General features: G+C 34.7%; 2 long non-coding RNA genes across 2 annotated transcripts in view; one reads left to right on the forward strand and one right to left on the reverse strand.

Moving 5' to 3' along the window:
- Positions 1-456: 456 nt before the first annotated feature.
- On the reverse strand, positions 457-10,076 carry LOC136040241 (uncharacterized). The gene is made up of 2 exons (XR_010620650.1): positions 9,997-10,076; positions 457-1,078 (listed from the first exon to the last, which is right to left on the reverse strand). It is a non-coding gene; the product is annotated as an uncharacterized LOC136040241 (long non-coding RNA).
- Positions 10,077-11,725: 1,649 nt separating this feature from the next.
- LOC136039774 (uncharacterized) overlaps positions 11,726-18,296 on the forward strand; it is a 74,654-nt gene continuing 68,083 nt past the window's right edge. Inside the window, exon 1 of the long non-coding RNA XR_010620554.1 lies at positions 11,726-11,781. This is a non-coding gene — a long non-coding RNA (uncharacterized LOC136039774). The remainder of the gene's footprint in view (positions 11,782-18,296) is intronic.

Genomic DNA, 18,296 nt, shown 5'->3' on the forward strand with positions numbered 1-18,296 from the left:
ATAAACACGCATCCGTGATCTGCCTTCTGGCAAAAAATACAAAATTCCACATTTTTGTAGATAGGAGCTTGAAACTTTTACAGTAGGGTTCTCTGATACGCTGAATCTGATGGTGTGATGGTGTGATGGTCAAGATTCTATGACTTTTAGGAGTTGTTTCCCCCTATTTTCTAAAATAAGCCAAATTTTCTCAGGCTCGTAACTTTTGATGGGTAAGAATAAATTTTGATAAAACTTATATATTTAAAATCAGCATTAAAATGCAATAAATTTGATGTAGCTATTGGTATAAAAGTTCCATTTTTTTAGTTTTGGTTACTATTTAGCCGGGTCGCTCCTTACTACAGTTCGTTACCACGAACTGTTTGATTACTCCTGGTAACAGGTCTACGAAATAAGGAAAGGTTAATCTTAAAGATGTTTATTGCTTAAAATTCAATATTAAACATCCATAAAACGGTGTATGATGCACCTATCACGATCAGGTATGTCCCTTGGTGTTCACTTTGCGAAAAACTTGAAACTATCTTCAGGACAGTGATAAGCTGTTTCAAATTTTGGGCATATGAAACTCTGCTACATTGAAAAGTGGAATCCTAGGGTCACAGTTTTAGATCAAAAGTTTACCTGTGGGCACATTATGCATACCATACTTCGCTTCAACTTCTAAAAATTGCATATTTTTCTGACTTCTTCCTGAATAGTATTCAGTTCTTTACCATTTCTATTATAAGATGTAATCAATCGGTTAAAAATTCCCATTCGGTTCAAATATCGTAATGTACCACTCCACAGGCTTTTATCATAGTCAAAAATGTTATATTATACTTTCCAGTGATAACTGTCAATTTTTGCAATTCTTTAGTCGATATTAAAAGTGCACATTCAAAAATAATTCCTCAGGATGATGATTTCAAGCCGATAAATTCACTTTCATATACTCCAATCATTGGTTTGTCCTTCCAATGTACAAAAATACTGATTGTGAGCACATAATAAACTAGGTACTGTCGATGATCAGCCACAGAGTACCAATGAGGCAGCGTGTACATTACTGCAGTGCAGTGCGTGTTCAGTACTTAAAAAAAAGTATTCTTAATATGTTTGAACAAAATACTTGATATTACTTGATTATGTTATAATGCTTAATGCGGTCTTTACCACCTTACCTGACTTAAAACTGCTCGTCACCTAAACTACTGGAGCTTCTAATTAACCTAGATCTTCCTGACTCTTTCATTGGTTTTATGAAGTCCTTTCTAGTTGATGAAGTCTTATTTTCAAGCATATAAGACAAGGAGAGACATAGAAAAGATGAGGCATAGAAAAAATCTCAAGCAAAATTCATGTTCGTCAATGAGCACATAAGGATACCAGTCAAATTTCCCATCCAAAAACAAATTTGAAATTCAATCTCTTCCTTAGAAAATACTCAGTACAATTTTATTTGGTACTCAACGAGTAACTAAAACATTCGGATTGATTAAATACCTGAGTTTATTGTAGTTAAAATTGTTTTGCAAGGTTCCTTTTCTTACATGTCTGGCTTTTTGATAAACATTCTAAACGTTTGATTGGCTAGCGTACCCTAATTGCTACCTTGCGTACTAGTACGCAAGTACTAGTACGCTACTAGTATCAAGGTACGCTACTAGCGTACCTTGATTTGCTAGCGTTTCTCAATAACATATACTATGTGTAAACAATGAATGAATTGCCTAATTTATAGCTCTGTCCTGAGGACTGTGGAGAGGTTGACATCCCCATAGACACAATTCTTGAACCTTTCCACAATGTTGAACAAAATAGTTCTCTTTAAATTTTTATCGGATATGTTTTGGGGAATGATAGGGTTTGAGGGGGGGGGTAATTTACCTCCATTCACTTTTGACTCTTAAAAAGGGCACTAAAACTCCTGAATTCCAATCAAATGAGCTTTATCCGATCCAAGGCTTATAGATAGATAGATAGATAGATAGATAAGTGTATTTTAAAGCCAAATATACAGCCATGAACACAGTACAAACAACATAAACGAAAGACACAAATAACATGAACTTTGATCAGCGATCATCACAAAACGCTTACATGAAACACTGCATTATCCTATTACTAGTACTTTATAATTGAAATAGGGTCATTAAAAAGAACGCTTAACACTCGGAAAAGGACATAATAAAACATTATATTTACTTTATACTGAGATTTTTTAAAATTGTTTATTTATTATTATTTTTTTATTTAACAAAATTTACTGATATCTTGCTACTCTACAAATAAACTGAGGCGACCTACTATTTAAGACACCTGAAAGTATCAACTTATTAGTTCCAAATATCCCTTCCCTTATCGTAGAGCCCCTGGCACCGGCTTAAGCAATGCACTAAATAATCCTCTTTAACTCTGCAGAGCGGGCAAGTATATTATTCATTGGAATATCTTTCTTTAGAATATTTTATAAATCTTGCATTAATTTTATATGACTACCCGTTCCATAAAAACCTTGTATGCCCCGGGCATAAGTTACAACTCTTGCCCATGGACTCTGGGGAATTGTGTCCACTCTAAAAACATTGTTATATGATTTTAGAACTATTGGTAACACTATGGCTATCTGACAGTTTCAATTGAATGTGCCTTGGGAATAGAGGATGCCAGGAAGAGAAGGAAAACGATGGAGCTGCTCTTCATCGTTTGACTTTTTGATTAGATGTATTTTGAGAATTGATGGGCGTTGGGAGCTTGTGGCCTTCCAATCACTTTTGACTATTACAAAGGCCCTTTCAATTTCCAATCGAATGAGCCTTTTTTGAACTTTCTACAAATTTCATCTCTAAATTTCGGTTAGACACATTTCGGGAAAATACGGGGTGGGGGAGGGGGTTATCCGTCATCCGATCATTTTTAACCCCAAAAGGGCACTAGAACTTCTGATTACCAATCCAATGAGCCCCCTCCAAAGTTTATTCAATCACCCTTTTTATAAAAACCATATACAGCCTCAGGGAATAGCTTGCAACCCTTCGCCCTTAGGGCCATGGGGGGAGAGGAGGGGTGTCATCCTTAAAAGCACAATATCCAAACCTTTTAACCATTCTGAACAAAATGGCTATTTCAAAATTTTGATTGAATGTGTTTGGGGAAATACCAGGCATAGGAGGCGGGCTAGTTACCCTCCAATCATTTTTGACTATTAACAGGGCTGTAGCTCCTTAAATTTCTAATCAAATGAGCTTTTTTTGAAGTTTCTACAAAAACAAATGACCATCTCAAAACTTCTATCAGATGTATTTTGGAAAAATACGAGCTGAGAAGGGGTACCCGCCGTCCGATCACTCTGAATCTTATAAAGGGTACTATAAATTCTTATTATCAATCCAATGATACGCCTCCGAACGCCCCAAGGGTATAACTTACAACCATTACCCTGACGGCTGGGGGGGGGGGAGTTGTCATCACAAAGACATAATTTCCGGAGCTTTTTACTACACTGGACAAAATGGCTATCTCAAAATTTCGATTGGATATGTTTGGGGAAATAGTGGGCGTCGGAGGGGGGTTAGTTATGCTCCTATCATTTTCGACCATTGAAAAGAGTGATGACCCCTTCAATTTTTCAATCGAATGAGTCTTTTTCGAAGGTTCTAAGACAACAAAAGGCCATCTCAAAATTTCTATCAGATACATTTCGGAAAAATACGAGGTGTGGGGGTAGAGGTATCCACTCTCCGATCACTCCAAATCTTATTTAGGGCACTAAAACTTCTAACTACGAATCCAATGAGCTCCCTCCGAAATTTATACAATCACCCTTTTATATAAACCTTATATACTCCAAGGGCATAACTTACAACCCTTGCCCTAAGGGCTATGGGGGGGGGGTTCATCCTCAAATACATAATATCCGGATCTTTCAACTCCTATGAACAAAACGGTTGTCTCAAATTTTGATTGGATGTGTCTGGGGAAATAGTGGGCGTTAGTGGGGGGTTAGTTGCCAGCATAATCACTTCTGACTGTTAAAAAAGAACTTTAGCCAATTTACAATCGAGTAAGCCTTTTTCGAGGTTTTTACATAACTCCTTCATACGAAATGCCCTGGTCTAAAACCAAACGAAATAAAAACCCGAAAAAAATTTACATTGCGACCACATCGCTCTTTACTTAGGCAGCACTATTACGCTCCCTGCGATAGGGGACCATACAAATATTTGATAGATGATCTATTATTTGGAATAAAATTTATCTTAGCTTACTTTAACAAGAATAGATATAAAAAATTGCCTAAGATCATATAACCCAGCCAAAAAAGACAAAACCAATAGTCAAAAATAATTTATCGGGATTACACAGACATATCAAAAACATCCCTACCGATGTGAAGGGACGGATGTAGAATAGATGTTTAGGGGGAGGGGATGCACCAATAAAACTCATCTTTAGGTGTTTTTGCCCCCATATCCCGTAACAATTAACGCAACTTTCAATCTTCTGGGAGGGGCACATGTTTGGAAAACCACCCCCTAGATTTGAGCCTGCCAATGTGAGTAAGACTAATACCCCGTTGAGATCATCACGATATTGACTTCAATTATGATGAAAATGACATTATTTTATGCTCAAGTATCATCTTGCCTAAAATTAAAAGGTGTATCTCCAACTTCTTTGATAAATATCTTAGAAAGTAAAAATATTCCTTAAGCAGGACAATATCCTTTATTTTATTTTTAGATGCATATCTACTTCGTAAGGGTATGGAATATGATCATGGGAAATAATTTTCATTACTTACAGCTCAAAGACTACACTGTCTTCGATGCACATGCAGTTTGATGCACAATGTACTGGACTTACTAATTGTAATGTAAAATAACCTAAAGCCTTGAGTAGACAGTTTTTGTATAACAATATCTTATTTTCAAACTTCTGCAATTCCTAGATACGCCCTTACCTTTTATCTCCAGCGACATGAGCGCACTTTTTAATACATATTTTTCAACATATTTCGTAATATTTTAAATATGTTGATAGTCATAATATGTCCAATTACTGCAATAAAAGATGTAATATCATTCTTTCAAAAGGACCCTAGTTTTGACGTGAGTATTTCAATAATAGGAATCTCATAGCTTGTTAAAAAAAAAAACTTATTACTAAACGTCACGCGTATCTTTAATAATCATCGTAGAAAATTACTTTCTCCTGATTGGCTGAACTCCCCTTGAAATCTGACAGGGTGTATGCTAATACAGCTTGACATTTCAGCCAGTTGCATAGTGATGGCCAAAGGGGGGTCTTTGTAACTTTTAGGGTGGCAGGCGAGTAATCTACAGACCCAATTCTAGAGAGAGATATGAAACATTAGACAAAATTAGGCCTAAAGGGGGGCAAAGTATGTAGTTTTTTAGTTAGATTTTCGCTAGGTTATTCCGGTTTTCGGCTGAAGTGAAGCCAAGGTTCCATTAAACAGGAAATTTGACATTTACATAGGGATGTATTTCAGGTATTCTTACATTAGAGAGCTTACTTGTAAGCTTTTAGACTTGCAATTAGATGCAATAGGGGTAGTAATTAAAGTTACAGCCGCAAAAACTCTTGAGGGTGCTCATTGGATCAGAAATTGAGTGTTTCAGTCCCTTTTCTATAGGCCGAAAGTGACTGGAAGCCAACCAGCAGCGGGAGCAAATGTGAGAAAAAAACTATATTTAAAAATAACCTTGTAGATTTTTTTTTTCACACTCCATTACAAAAAAAAAACAACACAGTAAATGTTGACTTTGTTAAGCCAAAAATACATTCTCTTGCTGGATAAGCAAAAAATGGAACACACTTTAAACGGAACACGTTTAAAACGAACAGAAATCATTTCCTATGTGGTCTTTACTTTTCAGGGAACACTTTTTTAGTTAATAGTATACACGAGTCTACAGAAATCCACTGTAGTTGGTGGTGGTATCTAGTGTCTGCAGGAACCAATGTTAGTCTGTTACGAATCTCTAAGGTTTACAGGAGCCGATGACAGCCTTTGGGGATCTCTTGAATGAAAAATAATGTAATAAGGGCTGTATTTGTGTATTGAATTAACTTTGTTAGTTAGAGCTACAAAATCAGTTAGCCATAAAATAGCTGTTCTAGTTAAAGGTAAAGTAAGGGACACTGGTTGGGCAAGGCAGAAAATATTGTGGTTTATTGTGTTTGTGTACTGTGTATGTTTGTGTATTGTATTGTGTTTATTTATTGGTTATTATGTGTTTTATTGGATTCAAATATACGCTGATATTTTGAGCGCTTTTATATACTTGTCTGTCTGAAACGCCTATATAGACCACCACAGAAAACCATAGATTCTCTTAGATTTCCGTAGGCTCTAGAAATCATTACAGGTTACCGTGGATTACTATAAAAACTATAAATCCCCATAGACTACCGTAGATTTCAGTGTGTCTGAAAACTGGTTTTGGAAAATTGTATTATAATGGATACTGAATACCCAATGACAAAAAGTAGAGGGGAGTGTGCCTGCCCTAAGTCTTCAATATCACATTTTTCTTTCAGTGGTAGTGAAGAAAAGCTACTATCAAACAGTTCGTGGCAACGAACTGTAGTATGGAGCGACCCGGCTCAATAGTAACCTAAATTCTAAAAATGAAATTTTGATACCAATAGTTACACCAAAAGAATCGCATTTTAATGCTAATTTTAAACATCTAAGTTTCATCAAGTTTAGTCTTACCCATCAAGAGTTAAAAGCCTGAGAACATTTGCGTCATTTTATAAAATAGGGGTAAACACCCCCTAAAAGTCATAAAATCTTAATGTAAATCACATCATCAGATTCAATGTATCAGAGAACCTTATTGTAGAAGTTTCAAGCTCATATCTACAAAAATGTGGAATTTCGCATTTTTTGCCAGAAGACAGCTCACGGATGCGTGATTTTTATTTTTTTTTTTGTTTTTGTTTTTTTTCCACAGGGGTGATCGTATCGACTGAGTGGTCCTAGAATGTTGCCAGAGGGCTCATTCTAACGAAAATGAAAAGTTTTAGTGCCCTTTTTAAGTGACCGTAAAATTGAAAGGCACCTAGGCCCCCTCCCAAGTTATTTTTTTTTCAAAGTACCGGATGAAAACTCTGAGATAGCCATTTCATTCACAATAGTCGAAAAACCTTAAAACCATTTCTTTGGGGACGACTTACTCCCCCACAGTCCCCGTGGGAGGGACTACAAGTTACAAACTTTGACTAGTGCTTACATATAGTAATGGTTATTGGGAAGTGTACAGACGTTTTCAGGAGAATTTTTGGTTGGGGGAGGAGTTGATAAGAGGGAGATATGCCGGAGGAATTTTTCATGGAGGAATTTGTCATGGGAGAAGAACTGTTTCAAAAAGTAGAGTTAAGAGAAAGAGTCAAACTTTAGCGTAAAGAGCGGGGCGCTGAAGAGGGAACAGCCACTTTCATATGCAAAGTGATTTCTGTTCGTTTTAAGTTTTAATGTCGCTCCTTACTTTCAGTTTAAAAAACTTGTTTTTTTTATTTAATACCAATATAAGGCCATAGTATTACCTAAATAATTTAAAATATTGGTAGAGTTCAGTATATTTATTTCTAGTTTGTACCAATAGACAAGAATTCCACCCCACCCTCTGTTTGATATTCTTTTAATCTTTTTAACAAAAGGAATGCTTAAAAAAAAAAAAATACAAATTAGCTTTAAATGATAATTTGAGTAACAGCTGTGAATCTTTCTCAATCTTTCAAGCTTGTATAAATCTAAGCGAAAATGTTGGTTCTTATATTTTCAATGGTTTTTGTGAAGGTTCGGGATCCACAACCAGAGCTCGAGGAGTTGATTTTTAATTATATACACACATTATCTAGTGTTTTTTAGTTTGTTTTTTTTTACTTACTCTACTACTATTTACTGTTTTTTTTTTTTGCTTCTCCTATATTTTATGCTCACATATAGCAAAATTTAAGACTGTTTGCAAAATATCAAGGGGGATGGAGCCGCAAAGGAATGGCCGATAAAATTTTAAACTAAACGTTTTTACCGTACGTAGTCTAACTTATTTTAGGTGACCTCCGTTGAAGGTCTCCGTCTAAAACTCCCTAGAACTTGTGAATTTATATTCGTATAAAAATTAAGGTAAAATTAAAATAGTTGTCTCGGATTCACTCCCAGTATTGGCTCGTTAGGGACACAATGACCTATTTTTCAAGTTCAATAATAAAAACACACTTATTAAAAAAATATATACTATTTTATCAAACTTGTGGACGAACAATAAGGGGTCTTTCAAGTTTTGGACGCCTTGCTTTTGGGTCTTGAAAAATCCATAGTTAAATCAAACAGTTCGTGGTAACGAACTGTAGTAAGGAGCGACCCGGCTCAATAGTAACCGAAACTCTAAAAAATGGAATTTTGATACCAATATTTACATCAAAAGAATTGCATTTTAATGCTGATTTTAAGTACATATAAGTTTCATTAAGATTAGTCTTACCCATCAAAAGTTACGAGCATGAGAAATGTTGGCTCATTTTAGAAAATAGGGGGAAACACCCCCTACGAGTCATACAATCTTAACGAAAATCACATCATCAGATTCAATGTATCAGAGAACCTTATTGTAGAATTTTCAAGCTCATATCTACAAAAATGTGGAATTTCGCATTTTTCGCCCGAACACAGCTCACGGATGCCTGATTATTTGTTTCTTTTTGTTTTTTGTTTTTTTGCTGTTTTTTTCAACAGGGGTGATCGTATCGACTGAGTGGTCCTAGAATGTCACGAGATTATTAAAAGAGATTATTAATTATTAGAAATTAAAAGTTCTAGTGCTCTTTTTAACTGAGTAAAAAATTGTCGGTCACCTAAGCCCCCTCCCACGCTCATTTTTTCCCAAAAGTCATCGGATCAGAATTCTGAGATAGCCATTTTGTTCAAAATAGTCGAAAAACCTAATAACTATGTCTTTGGGGACCACTAACTCCCCTGCAGTCCCCGTGGGAGGGGCTAGAAGTTACAAACTTTGACCTGTGTCAAACCCAGTAATGGTTACTGGGAAGTGTACATACGTTTTCAGTGAGATTTTTTTGGTATAGGGGGAGATGTGAGGGGGGTTACGTGGGAGGATATTTACATGTAGGAACTTCTCATGGGGGAAGAGAATTTCAATGAAGGGGGCGCAGGATTTTCTAGCGTTATTTGAAAAAACAATGAAATTATAAATATGAAAAGTTTTTTCTACTGAAAGTAAGGAGCAGCATTAAAACTTAAAACGGAAAAAAATATTATGCATATGATGGGTTTACCCTCTCGTAATACCTCACTCTTTACGCTAAAGTATTTTTAGTAATTTCAACTATTTGTTCTACGGCCTTTGTGATTCAGAGGTAATTCTTAAGGAATTGGGACAAAATTTAAGCTTTAGTGCAAAGAGCGAGGTATCGACGAGAGGTGAACCCAAGGGTGAACCGATTAAAACAAATAATGTTGTTTAAAAACTCTTTTAAAAATAGCCTAGCATCTTTACTTCAACGAAGTTAAACCAGGACTGACAAAAAGAATGAAGTGAGAATATAAATTCATTCAAACTAAAGAGAACAGAGTGATTAAATGCAATTTCTCAAAGCCAACCTTGAATTTTTTGCAGCCTGTGTCAAAGGCCTTTTCGTAGCTGGTTCAATACTATTATAAAACGGTTTAGTAAAATATTTTGTTAGATCATTTTTAATTAAATTTTGAGAAAGAAGGAGCGAAGAAGGAGGCCTAGTTGCCCTCCAATTTTTTGATTACTTAAAAAGGTAACTAGAGCTTTTAATTTTTTACGAACTTTTTCATAACAAACAAATACAAAGTAGAAACAATAGGAAAAATCTATTCAAGACAATGGAAATTAGTTCTGTGAATATTTCGGCCCTATGTCCTAGGGCCGTCTTCAGCAAAATACGAGAACGAGAGAGAAAATATGTATATATAAATAAACTTACATTAAATTGTGAGAATTAAAACAAATAATGTTGTTTAAAAACTCTTTTAAAAACAGCCTAGCATCCTTACTTCAACAAAGTTAAACCAGGACTGACAAAAAGAATGAAGTGAGAATATAAATTCATTCAAACTAAAGAGAACAGAGTGATTAAATGCAATTTCTCAAAGCCAACCTTGCATTTTTTGCAGCCTGTGTCAAAGGCCTTTTCGTAGCTGGTTCAATACTATTATAAATCGGTTTAGTATAATATTTTGTTACATCATTTTTAGTTAAATTTGAGTATAAAGAATTTAGTGAGTATAACTAAATTTGAGTAGCCTATATTCTTTATACTCAACTTTAATTAAAAATCATCTAACAAAATATTTTACTAAACCGATTTATAATAGTATTGAACCAGCTACGAAAAGGCCTTTGACACAGGCTGCAAAAAATGCAAGGTTGGCTTTGAGAAATTGAATTTAATCTTTCTGTTCTCTTTAGTTTGAATGAATTTATATTCTCACTTCATTCTTTTTGTCAGTCCTGGTTTAACGTTGTTGAAGTAAGGATGCTAGGCTGTTTTTAAAAGAGTTTTTAAACAACATTATTTGTTTTAATTCTCACAATTTAATGTAAGTTTATTTATATATACATATTTTTCTCTCTCGTTCTCGTATTTTGCTGAAGACGGCCCTTGAACATAGGGCCGAAATATTCACAGAACTGATTTCCACTGTCTTGAAAAGAATTTCCCTATTGTTTCTACTTTGTATTTGTTTGTTATGAAAACGTCCGTAAAAAATTAAAAGTTCTAGTTGCCTTTTTAAGTAGTCAAAAAATTGGAGGGCAACTACGCCTCCTTCTTTGCTCCTTCTTTCTTAAAATCTCCCAAATAATTGCAATTAATTAATATGCAAATTTCGTTTTAATTATTTATGTGCGGAGAACCAAGGTCAAAACATGCATTAATTCAAAAACGTCCAGAAATTAAATAAAAAAACAAGTTTTTTTAAATGAAAGTAAGGAGCAACATTAAAACTTAAAACGAACAGAAATTACTCTGTAGGCCTATATGAGAAGGGCTTTTTCTAATCAACGCCTTGCTCTTTACGCTAAAGTTTCTTACTGTTTTAAAAGTAGAGTTAAGAGAAAGAGTCAAACATTAGCGTAAAGAGTGAGGCGTTTTAAGTTTTAATGTTGCTCCTTACTTTCATTTAGAAAAACTTGTTTTTTTTATTTAATTAACCATAATTCTAGGGTAAAACTTTGACAGGGGAAAATTCATAGTTTGATTCCATCGCGAGTTTCTACTTATTTAGGTGAAATAGGGGTAGAAAACATACTAAAATGATAATCACAGGCTTCAAAAAGCACCTTTTCTCCAGATATTTTTGTAGACTTGAAAGCGCTAGGATTCTTTAGATTCCCCTTTCCGCAGTACTATCAGACTACATCTACCAAGCCAAACTCAGATTTTGTCACTGTGAAGAAGCTGATGTCTCTGTAAAATAGCTAGTATAACACCTTAAGCCTCTAACCCCTTATCAAAACAGTGGCACAAAGATAAATCTTTTGAACTAGATATTTTGTAAGGATAATAACCCAGCTGTCTGTTTTTCTTAACGATTGAACGAACTTTCGAGATTAATAGTACTTTTGTTCCGATATTCCAGCTATTCAACTTCAAATAAGTGTATAAAGAATGTTGCACAGTGGGGGTTTAGCCAAAATCAGTAGTATCAGCTCTTGTGCTCAAGGAACTTGATCTCTTTTGAGAACTACAACTTATTCTTTTGCTTACGTATGTCTTTTTTTTCTTGTTAGTAAATGACAGTGTTGCAAACCAAACTTTTTGTTTTAACTCTGAACAACTTTTTTTTTACGGAGCCCGGTCACCAATTCAAAGTGGCAACACTGATATGAGTGGCGAAACTCTTTTCATCGAGCAGTTCGATCTCTCCTGAGAACTTTAACTTATTTTTTAGCTTGCATACGTCTTATTTCTCTTCTTTGTACGTGACAGCGTTGCAAATAATTTTTTTTTGTTTTAACTCTGAATAGCCTTTCCATATAAGCTTAGATGCTATGCTCGATTAAGCAATTCAAAGTGTCTAAATTAGGCTCGAGGTGTCTCTCTGACGAGTCTTGATTGATTATATCTAGTTATTCTTTTTTAATTTTTGGTGTTTCCTTTATACAAAATTTATGCTTAAAAATCACGACCTTGCCCACCCTCAGCTGTTGTATGGATAATGTGTTAGTTTTCAGGTATTTTAACCATCATGAAAGGTTAGGCCAGCAGTTTCATCATCTCTAATTTTATTAGGGTTTCCCCAAATTTCCCGGAGTGAGAATTTTTTTTCAAAAATCCTCCAAAAATTAACATCCGTAATTAAGAAACTTTAAGAAAAAATTAAGAACTTTAATATTCGTTCACGTTGGTTTCTAGGAACATTTCAGAGAGCCCAATCTTATGTCGAGGGAATCCGAGGCAATCCAAGGAAGGCCCTAAGAACTCGGGATCAGGGTAAATACCAGTTCATGCTCTAATATTTGTATATGTTTGTACTCAGGGGTGGGTCCAGGATTTTCTTTAGCGGGGGGAGGGTCGCATAAGACGTTGCTTCGATGAACTTGCGAACAAAGAAATACCAGCAATTTAAAAGGAACCTCAACAAATTCGCGTCGTAGGTACGTGGTGGAAATGGTCACAAATTTAATCTAAAATCTGGTGAGGGTTGAAGTTCTAATAAATTTGTTGAAACTAAAATGGTATAAAAATATTGACAAAAAATAGTACGTTATAAAAACTACCCCGCAATAAAAAAACATAAAGCTGTTCAGCATCTATAAAACAAATTAGATTTGATATTTTCTGCATAATTTTTCGTCTTTGCACTTCTAACCACTATAATGAGTGAGTTAAGCTTTGTATTGTCAAAAAAAAGTCTTGGACAATCTTTTGGGGTCATGCACTCTTTGTGACACAGGTCAAACAATTTAGCATGCCGCCTAACTTTGTGTCATCGCTTAGTAATTTTGATAGTAATGAAGGGTAGGAAATGAAGATTAAGATACAACTTTTATATTCATAAAACATGTATTAAACATTAAATATTAGTTCTTTTAGGGGTGTAACAAGAAAAATAGAACGAAGATCTAGAAATACATAGAAGAAATTTAAAACAAGGGTCTTAAATACAGGTAATAAAGTATTAACTAGTCTATTTTTTTCTAAAATGACTACTCCAACCTTTGAAGGAGTATTTCGATTTACATACTTAAATATAAGTGTAGACTCAAACAAATATTTATTAAAGTTCAGGTATTTCTAAAGAGTTGGCCTTTATTTTAATAATTTAGAATGAACAGAAGAGGTCATACGCCATGTTATGCAGAGCTTTAATTAGATTAAAATAAGCAACACAGTGGCCACTATTTGCTCCCCAAATTCAAAACTTAAACTAATGACTTTTGCACTTCTTTTTCATTTACTTTCTATTATACAAATCCCCTTAAAAACAACAATGTTGTAGTAACCACCCTCCTTCGCAAAAAAAGCAAACTCAAATTTTATGACAAATTTTATGATCAATTTCTTCGTAACTCTGCCATACCGAGACTCGAAAAAAAGTTTTTGACAGTAAAAAGAATTTTAATGTTAAGTTTTTCAGCCCCGTTGTAACAGCACAATCCTGAAATATCATTTCGACAGCCTAAAAAAGTTGAGATTTTAATTTCCCCTCCTTGTTATTACGAAATGTAGATTTTCGCCTCCCAGTTCGCTTTTGTCGTAATACAGACATATTTTTTGATAAATATTTTTAGTCGGTGTGCGTTGTCAGTAAAATCTAATAGAGACCACACGAATTAACTGGAACTTTGTTTCAAATTTGTTTGTGAAAAGAAACAGTCTTAACAATCAAAAACTTTTTGAAAACTCAACTACTAAAAACCAATTACAAAAAAACAACTTTTGTCCCAATCCCAACCGTAGCAAGCATTCTGAATTCCAAATCTGCCACTAAGTTAGGGGGGGGGGTGAACCCCCCCCCTGGATCCGCCTCAGTTTCTACTGGTATTAAAGAAGTCGTGGTAACAAACTGTAGTTAAGGAGTGATTCGGCCCAATAGTAATCAGAACTCAAATAAATAAAATTTTGATAATAATAGATAAATCCAAGGAATTGGCTTTTAATGCTCATTCCAAATATATAAAATTCATTAAGTTATATGTTAAACATCAAAGGCAACAAGCCCGAGAAAATTTGCCTAATTTTCAAAAAAGTGGGAATCAAACAGTTCGTGGTAACGAACTGTAGTAAGGAGCGACCCGGCTCAATAGTTACCAAAACCCTAAAAAACGGAATTTTTATAACAATAGTTACACCAAAAGAACAAAATTTTAATGCTGATTTTAAATATATAAGTTTCATTAATTTTGGACTTACCCATCAAAAGTTACGAGCCTGAGAAAATTTGCCTCATTTTAGAAAATAGGAGGAAATACCCCTCAAAATTCATAGAATCTTAATGAAAATCACATTATTACATTCAGCGTGTCAGAGAACCCTAGGGTAGAAGTTTCTAGCTTTTATCAAATGTGGAATTTTGCATTTTTGCCACAAGACAGATCATGGATGCGTGTTTATTTGTTTGTTTCTTTTTTTTCCAGGGGTGATCGTATCGACCCAGTGGTCCTGTTATGTCATGAGAGGGCTTATTCTAACAGAAATCAAAATTCTGAGATAGCATTTTTATTCAAAAAAGTCGAAAAACCTAATAACTATGTCTTTGGGGACGACTTACTCCCCCACAGTCCCCGTGGGAGGGGCTGCAAGTTACAAACCTTGACCAGTGTTTATATATAGTAATGGTCATTTGGAAGTGTACAGACGCTTTCAGGGGGATTTTTTCGGCTGGGGGAGGAGTTGAGGGGAGGGGTTTATGCGGGGGGAACCTTCCATGGAGGAATTCGTCACGGGGAAAGAAAACTTCCATGAAGGGGGCGCAGGATTTTTTTTTGCATTTTCTAAAAGAACAATGAAAAATAAATATGAATTTTTTTTTCAACTGAAATTAAGGAACAGCATAAAAACTTAAAACGAACAGAAATTATTACGCATGTGAAGGGTTCACCTTCTCCTAATACCTCGCTCTTTACGCTAAAGTGATTTTTATTAATTTCAACTATTTATTCTACGGTCTTTGTGTTTCAGGGGCCAATCTTAAGGAATTGGGACTAGATTTAAGCTTTAGTGTAAAGAGCTAGGTATTAACGAGGGGGAACTCCCTCATATACATGATGAAAACATGCAAATATAGAAGTTCATTACGTAAGTTAATTCGTAAATTACATATATTTTTACCAATAAAAATATTCGTAAAAAATTAAAAGTTTTAGTTGCCTTTTAAATAACCAAAAAATTGGAGGGTAACTAGGCCTACTCCCTCGCTCCTTTTTTCTCAAAATCGTCCGATCAAAACTACGAGAAAGCCATTTAGCCATAAAAATAAATTAATATGCAAATTTCGTTTCAATTATTCATGTGCAGAGAGGCAAAATCAAAACATGCATTAATTCAAAAACGCTCAGAAATTAAATAAAAAACAAGTTTTTTTTAACTGAAAGTATGGACCGATATTAAAAATTAAAACGAACAGAAATTACTCCGTATATGAAAGGGGCTGTTTCCTTCTCAACGCCCCGCTCTTTACGCTAAAGTTTCTTACTGTTTTAAAAAGTAGAGTTGAGAGAAGGAGTCAAACTTTAGCGTAAAGAACGAGTCGTTGAGGAGGGAACAGCCCCTGTTATACACGAGTAATTTCTGTTCGTTAAGTTTTAATATTGCTCCCTACTTTCAGTTAAAAGAAAACTTGCTTTTTTGGTTTAATCATTTCGAAGAATTCAAGGAATCTAAATGAAAATTACACCATCAGACCCAGCGTATCACAAAACTCCACATTAGAGTTTTCAAGGTCCTATCTGCATTAATGTAGAATTTTGTGTTTTTTGCGAGAAGAAAGATCATATGTGTTTTTATTTGTTTTGTCTCTTTTTCCCAGGTGTAACCGTATTGAACAAATAGTCTTAAAAATCGGGAGAGGACGCATTTTAACAGAAATTAAAAGTTCTTGTGCTAATTTTTAAGGAAATAAAAATTGGAAGGCAACTAACCCCCTTCCTACCCCCCTTTTCCCCAAAGTCATCCAGTCAAAATTTTGAGATAACCATTTTCTTTTTTCTGTAGTCAAAAGGTCTAATAACTATGTCCCTGGGAATGACATCACTCCCAAGAGCTTCTGGAGGAAGGGCTCTAAGTTATGAAATTTGCCAATTTTATGTATAAAGTATCTGTTATTAGGAATTTTACGCGCAGTTTCGACAATTTTAAAGAGGGTTGTTTCACGGGAGAATTTTCCGGGTGAAATTTTATATGGAAGAATTTGCCAGAATTTCTATTCAAAATCCTTCTTATTTGTCTTACTGTCTCTTCCGTGACTCAATTTTACATGTGCAGATGTTTCGGGGGAATTGCCCGGGAAAAATTTTCAGGGGGTTTAAAATTGTCTAGGGGATTTTTTTCTGTGCAGGGGGAGGAATTTTCTCCCTGCACGGGAGAAATTCTGCATGGGTGAATTTTCAGCAGAAAATACTTTCTATTGGGGAGTAGAAGTTCCGGAAAAAATTCACATGGAGGGGGGTTTTACCGCTATGATTTGGAAATATATCAGGAATTAAAAAAAAAATACTGAATGATTTAAAATGATTTTAAAATGATATTTAAAATATCAGGAATTTTTTTAGATGGAACTAGGCTAATGACGAATTTTCTTAATCCATAAAAAACACTATGTCAGGTAAAACGAACAGAAATTAATTTCAAAAAACTTTTCCCGCAAAAGAAGTTTTCAAGCAAAAGTAAAGAGCTAAATTACGCAAAAGATAAGAAGAAATAAAGTCAAATAATTTTTCAATCAAAAATCTGCCATAAATCACTGTGCACTGTGCCTCTGTGCCTTTTAAGGATCAGGGTGTAATTTATGTTGCACCGAAAACAAAAAATATTTGGAACATGTCCCTTTCTATAACCTTAATAAATCAAAAATTATTAATACTCTTAGAATATAAATTAGTTTCGGGTATATATTCATTTTATAGCAAATCCGCATGTTAATATATCAATTCACATATGCGACTTCACGTTCATTTGCTCTTTTAACTACTTTTGGCCTTAAATTATATTAAATAAAAAAAACAAGTTTTTTCAACTGAAAGTAAGGAGTGACATCAAAACTTAAAACGCACAGAAATTACTTCGTATATGAAAGAGGCTGCTTCCTCATCACGCCCCGCTCTTTACGCTAAAGTTTGACTCTTTCTCTCAATTCTTCTTTCTAAAACAGTAAAAAACTTTAGCGTAAAGAGCGGGGCGTTGATGAGGAAGCAGCCTCTTTCATATACGAAGTAATTTCTGTGCGTTTTAAGTTTTGATGTCACTCCTTACTTTCAGTTGAAAAAACTTGTTTTTTTTATTTAATTTCTGAACGTTTTTGAATCAATGCATGTTTTGATTTTGGCTCTCCGCAGAGGAATAATCAAAACGAAATTTGCATATTTTTTTTTTGGCTCAATGGCTTTCTCATAATTTTGATCGAATGATTTTGAGAAAAAAAGAGCGGGGGACGAAGCCTAGTTGCCCCCCGAGTTTTTGGTTAATTAAAAAGGCAACTAGAACTTTTAATTTTTTACGAATCTTTTTATTGGTAAAAGATTTACGTAACTTATAAATTAGCTTACGTAAAGAACTTTTGTATTCTCATGTTTTTATTACATATATGAGGGGATTCGCCCCATCGTCAGTACCTCGCTCTTTACACTAAAGCTTAAATTTTATCCCAATTCATTAAGAATGACCCCCTGAATCACAAAAGCCGTAGAATAAGTAGTTGAAATTACCGAAAATACTTTAGCGTAAAGAGCGAGGTATTAGAAGGAGGTGAGCCCCTCATATGGGTAATAATTTCTGTTTGTTTTAAGTTTTATTGCTGTTCCTTACTTCCAGCTGAAAAAGCTTTTTCACTTTTATTTTTCAATTGTTTTTTTTAAATAATGCTAGTAAATCCTGCTCTCCCTTCATGGAAATTTTCTTCTCCCATTACAAATTCTCGAAGGAAAGTTCCCCCAGCAAATCCCCCTCTTCTCAACCCCTCCCCCAAACCAAAAAAATCCTCCTGAAAACGCCTGTATACTCCCCAATAACCATTACTATATGTAAGCACAGGTCAAAGTTTGTAACTTGTTGCCCCTCCCACG

The sequence above is a fragment of the Artemia franciscana genome, chromosome 20 (genome assembly GCF_032884065.1).
Source record: "Artemia franciscana chromosome 20, ASM3288406v1, whole genome shotgun sequence".
NCBI classification, from domain to species: Eukaryota; Metazoa; Arthropoda; class Branchiopoda; order Anostraca; family Artemiidae; genus Artemia; species Artemia franciscana.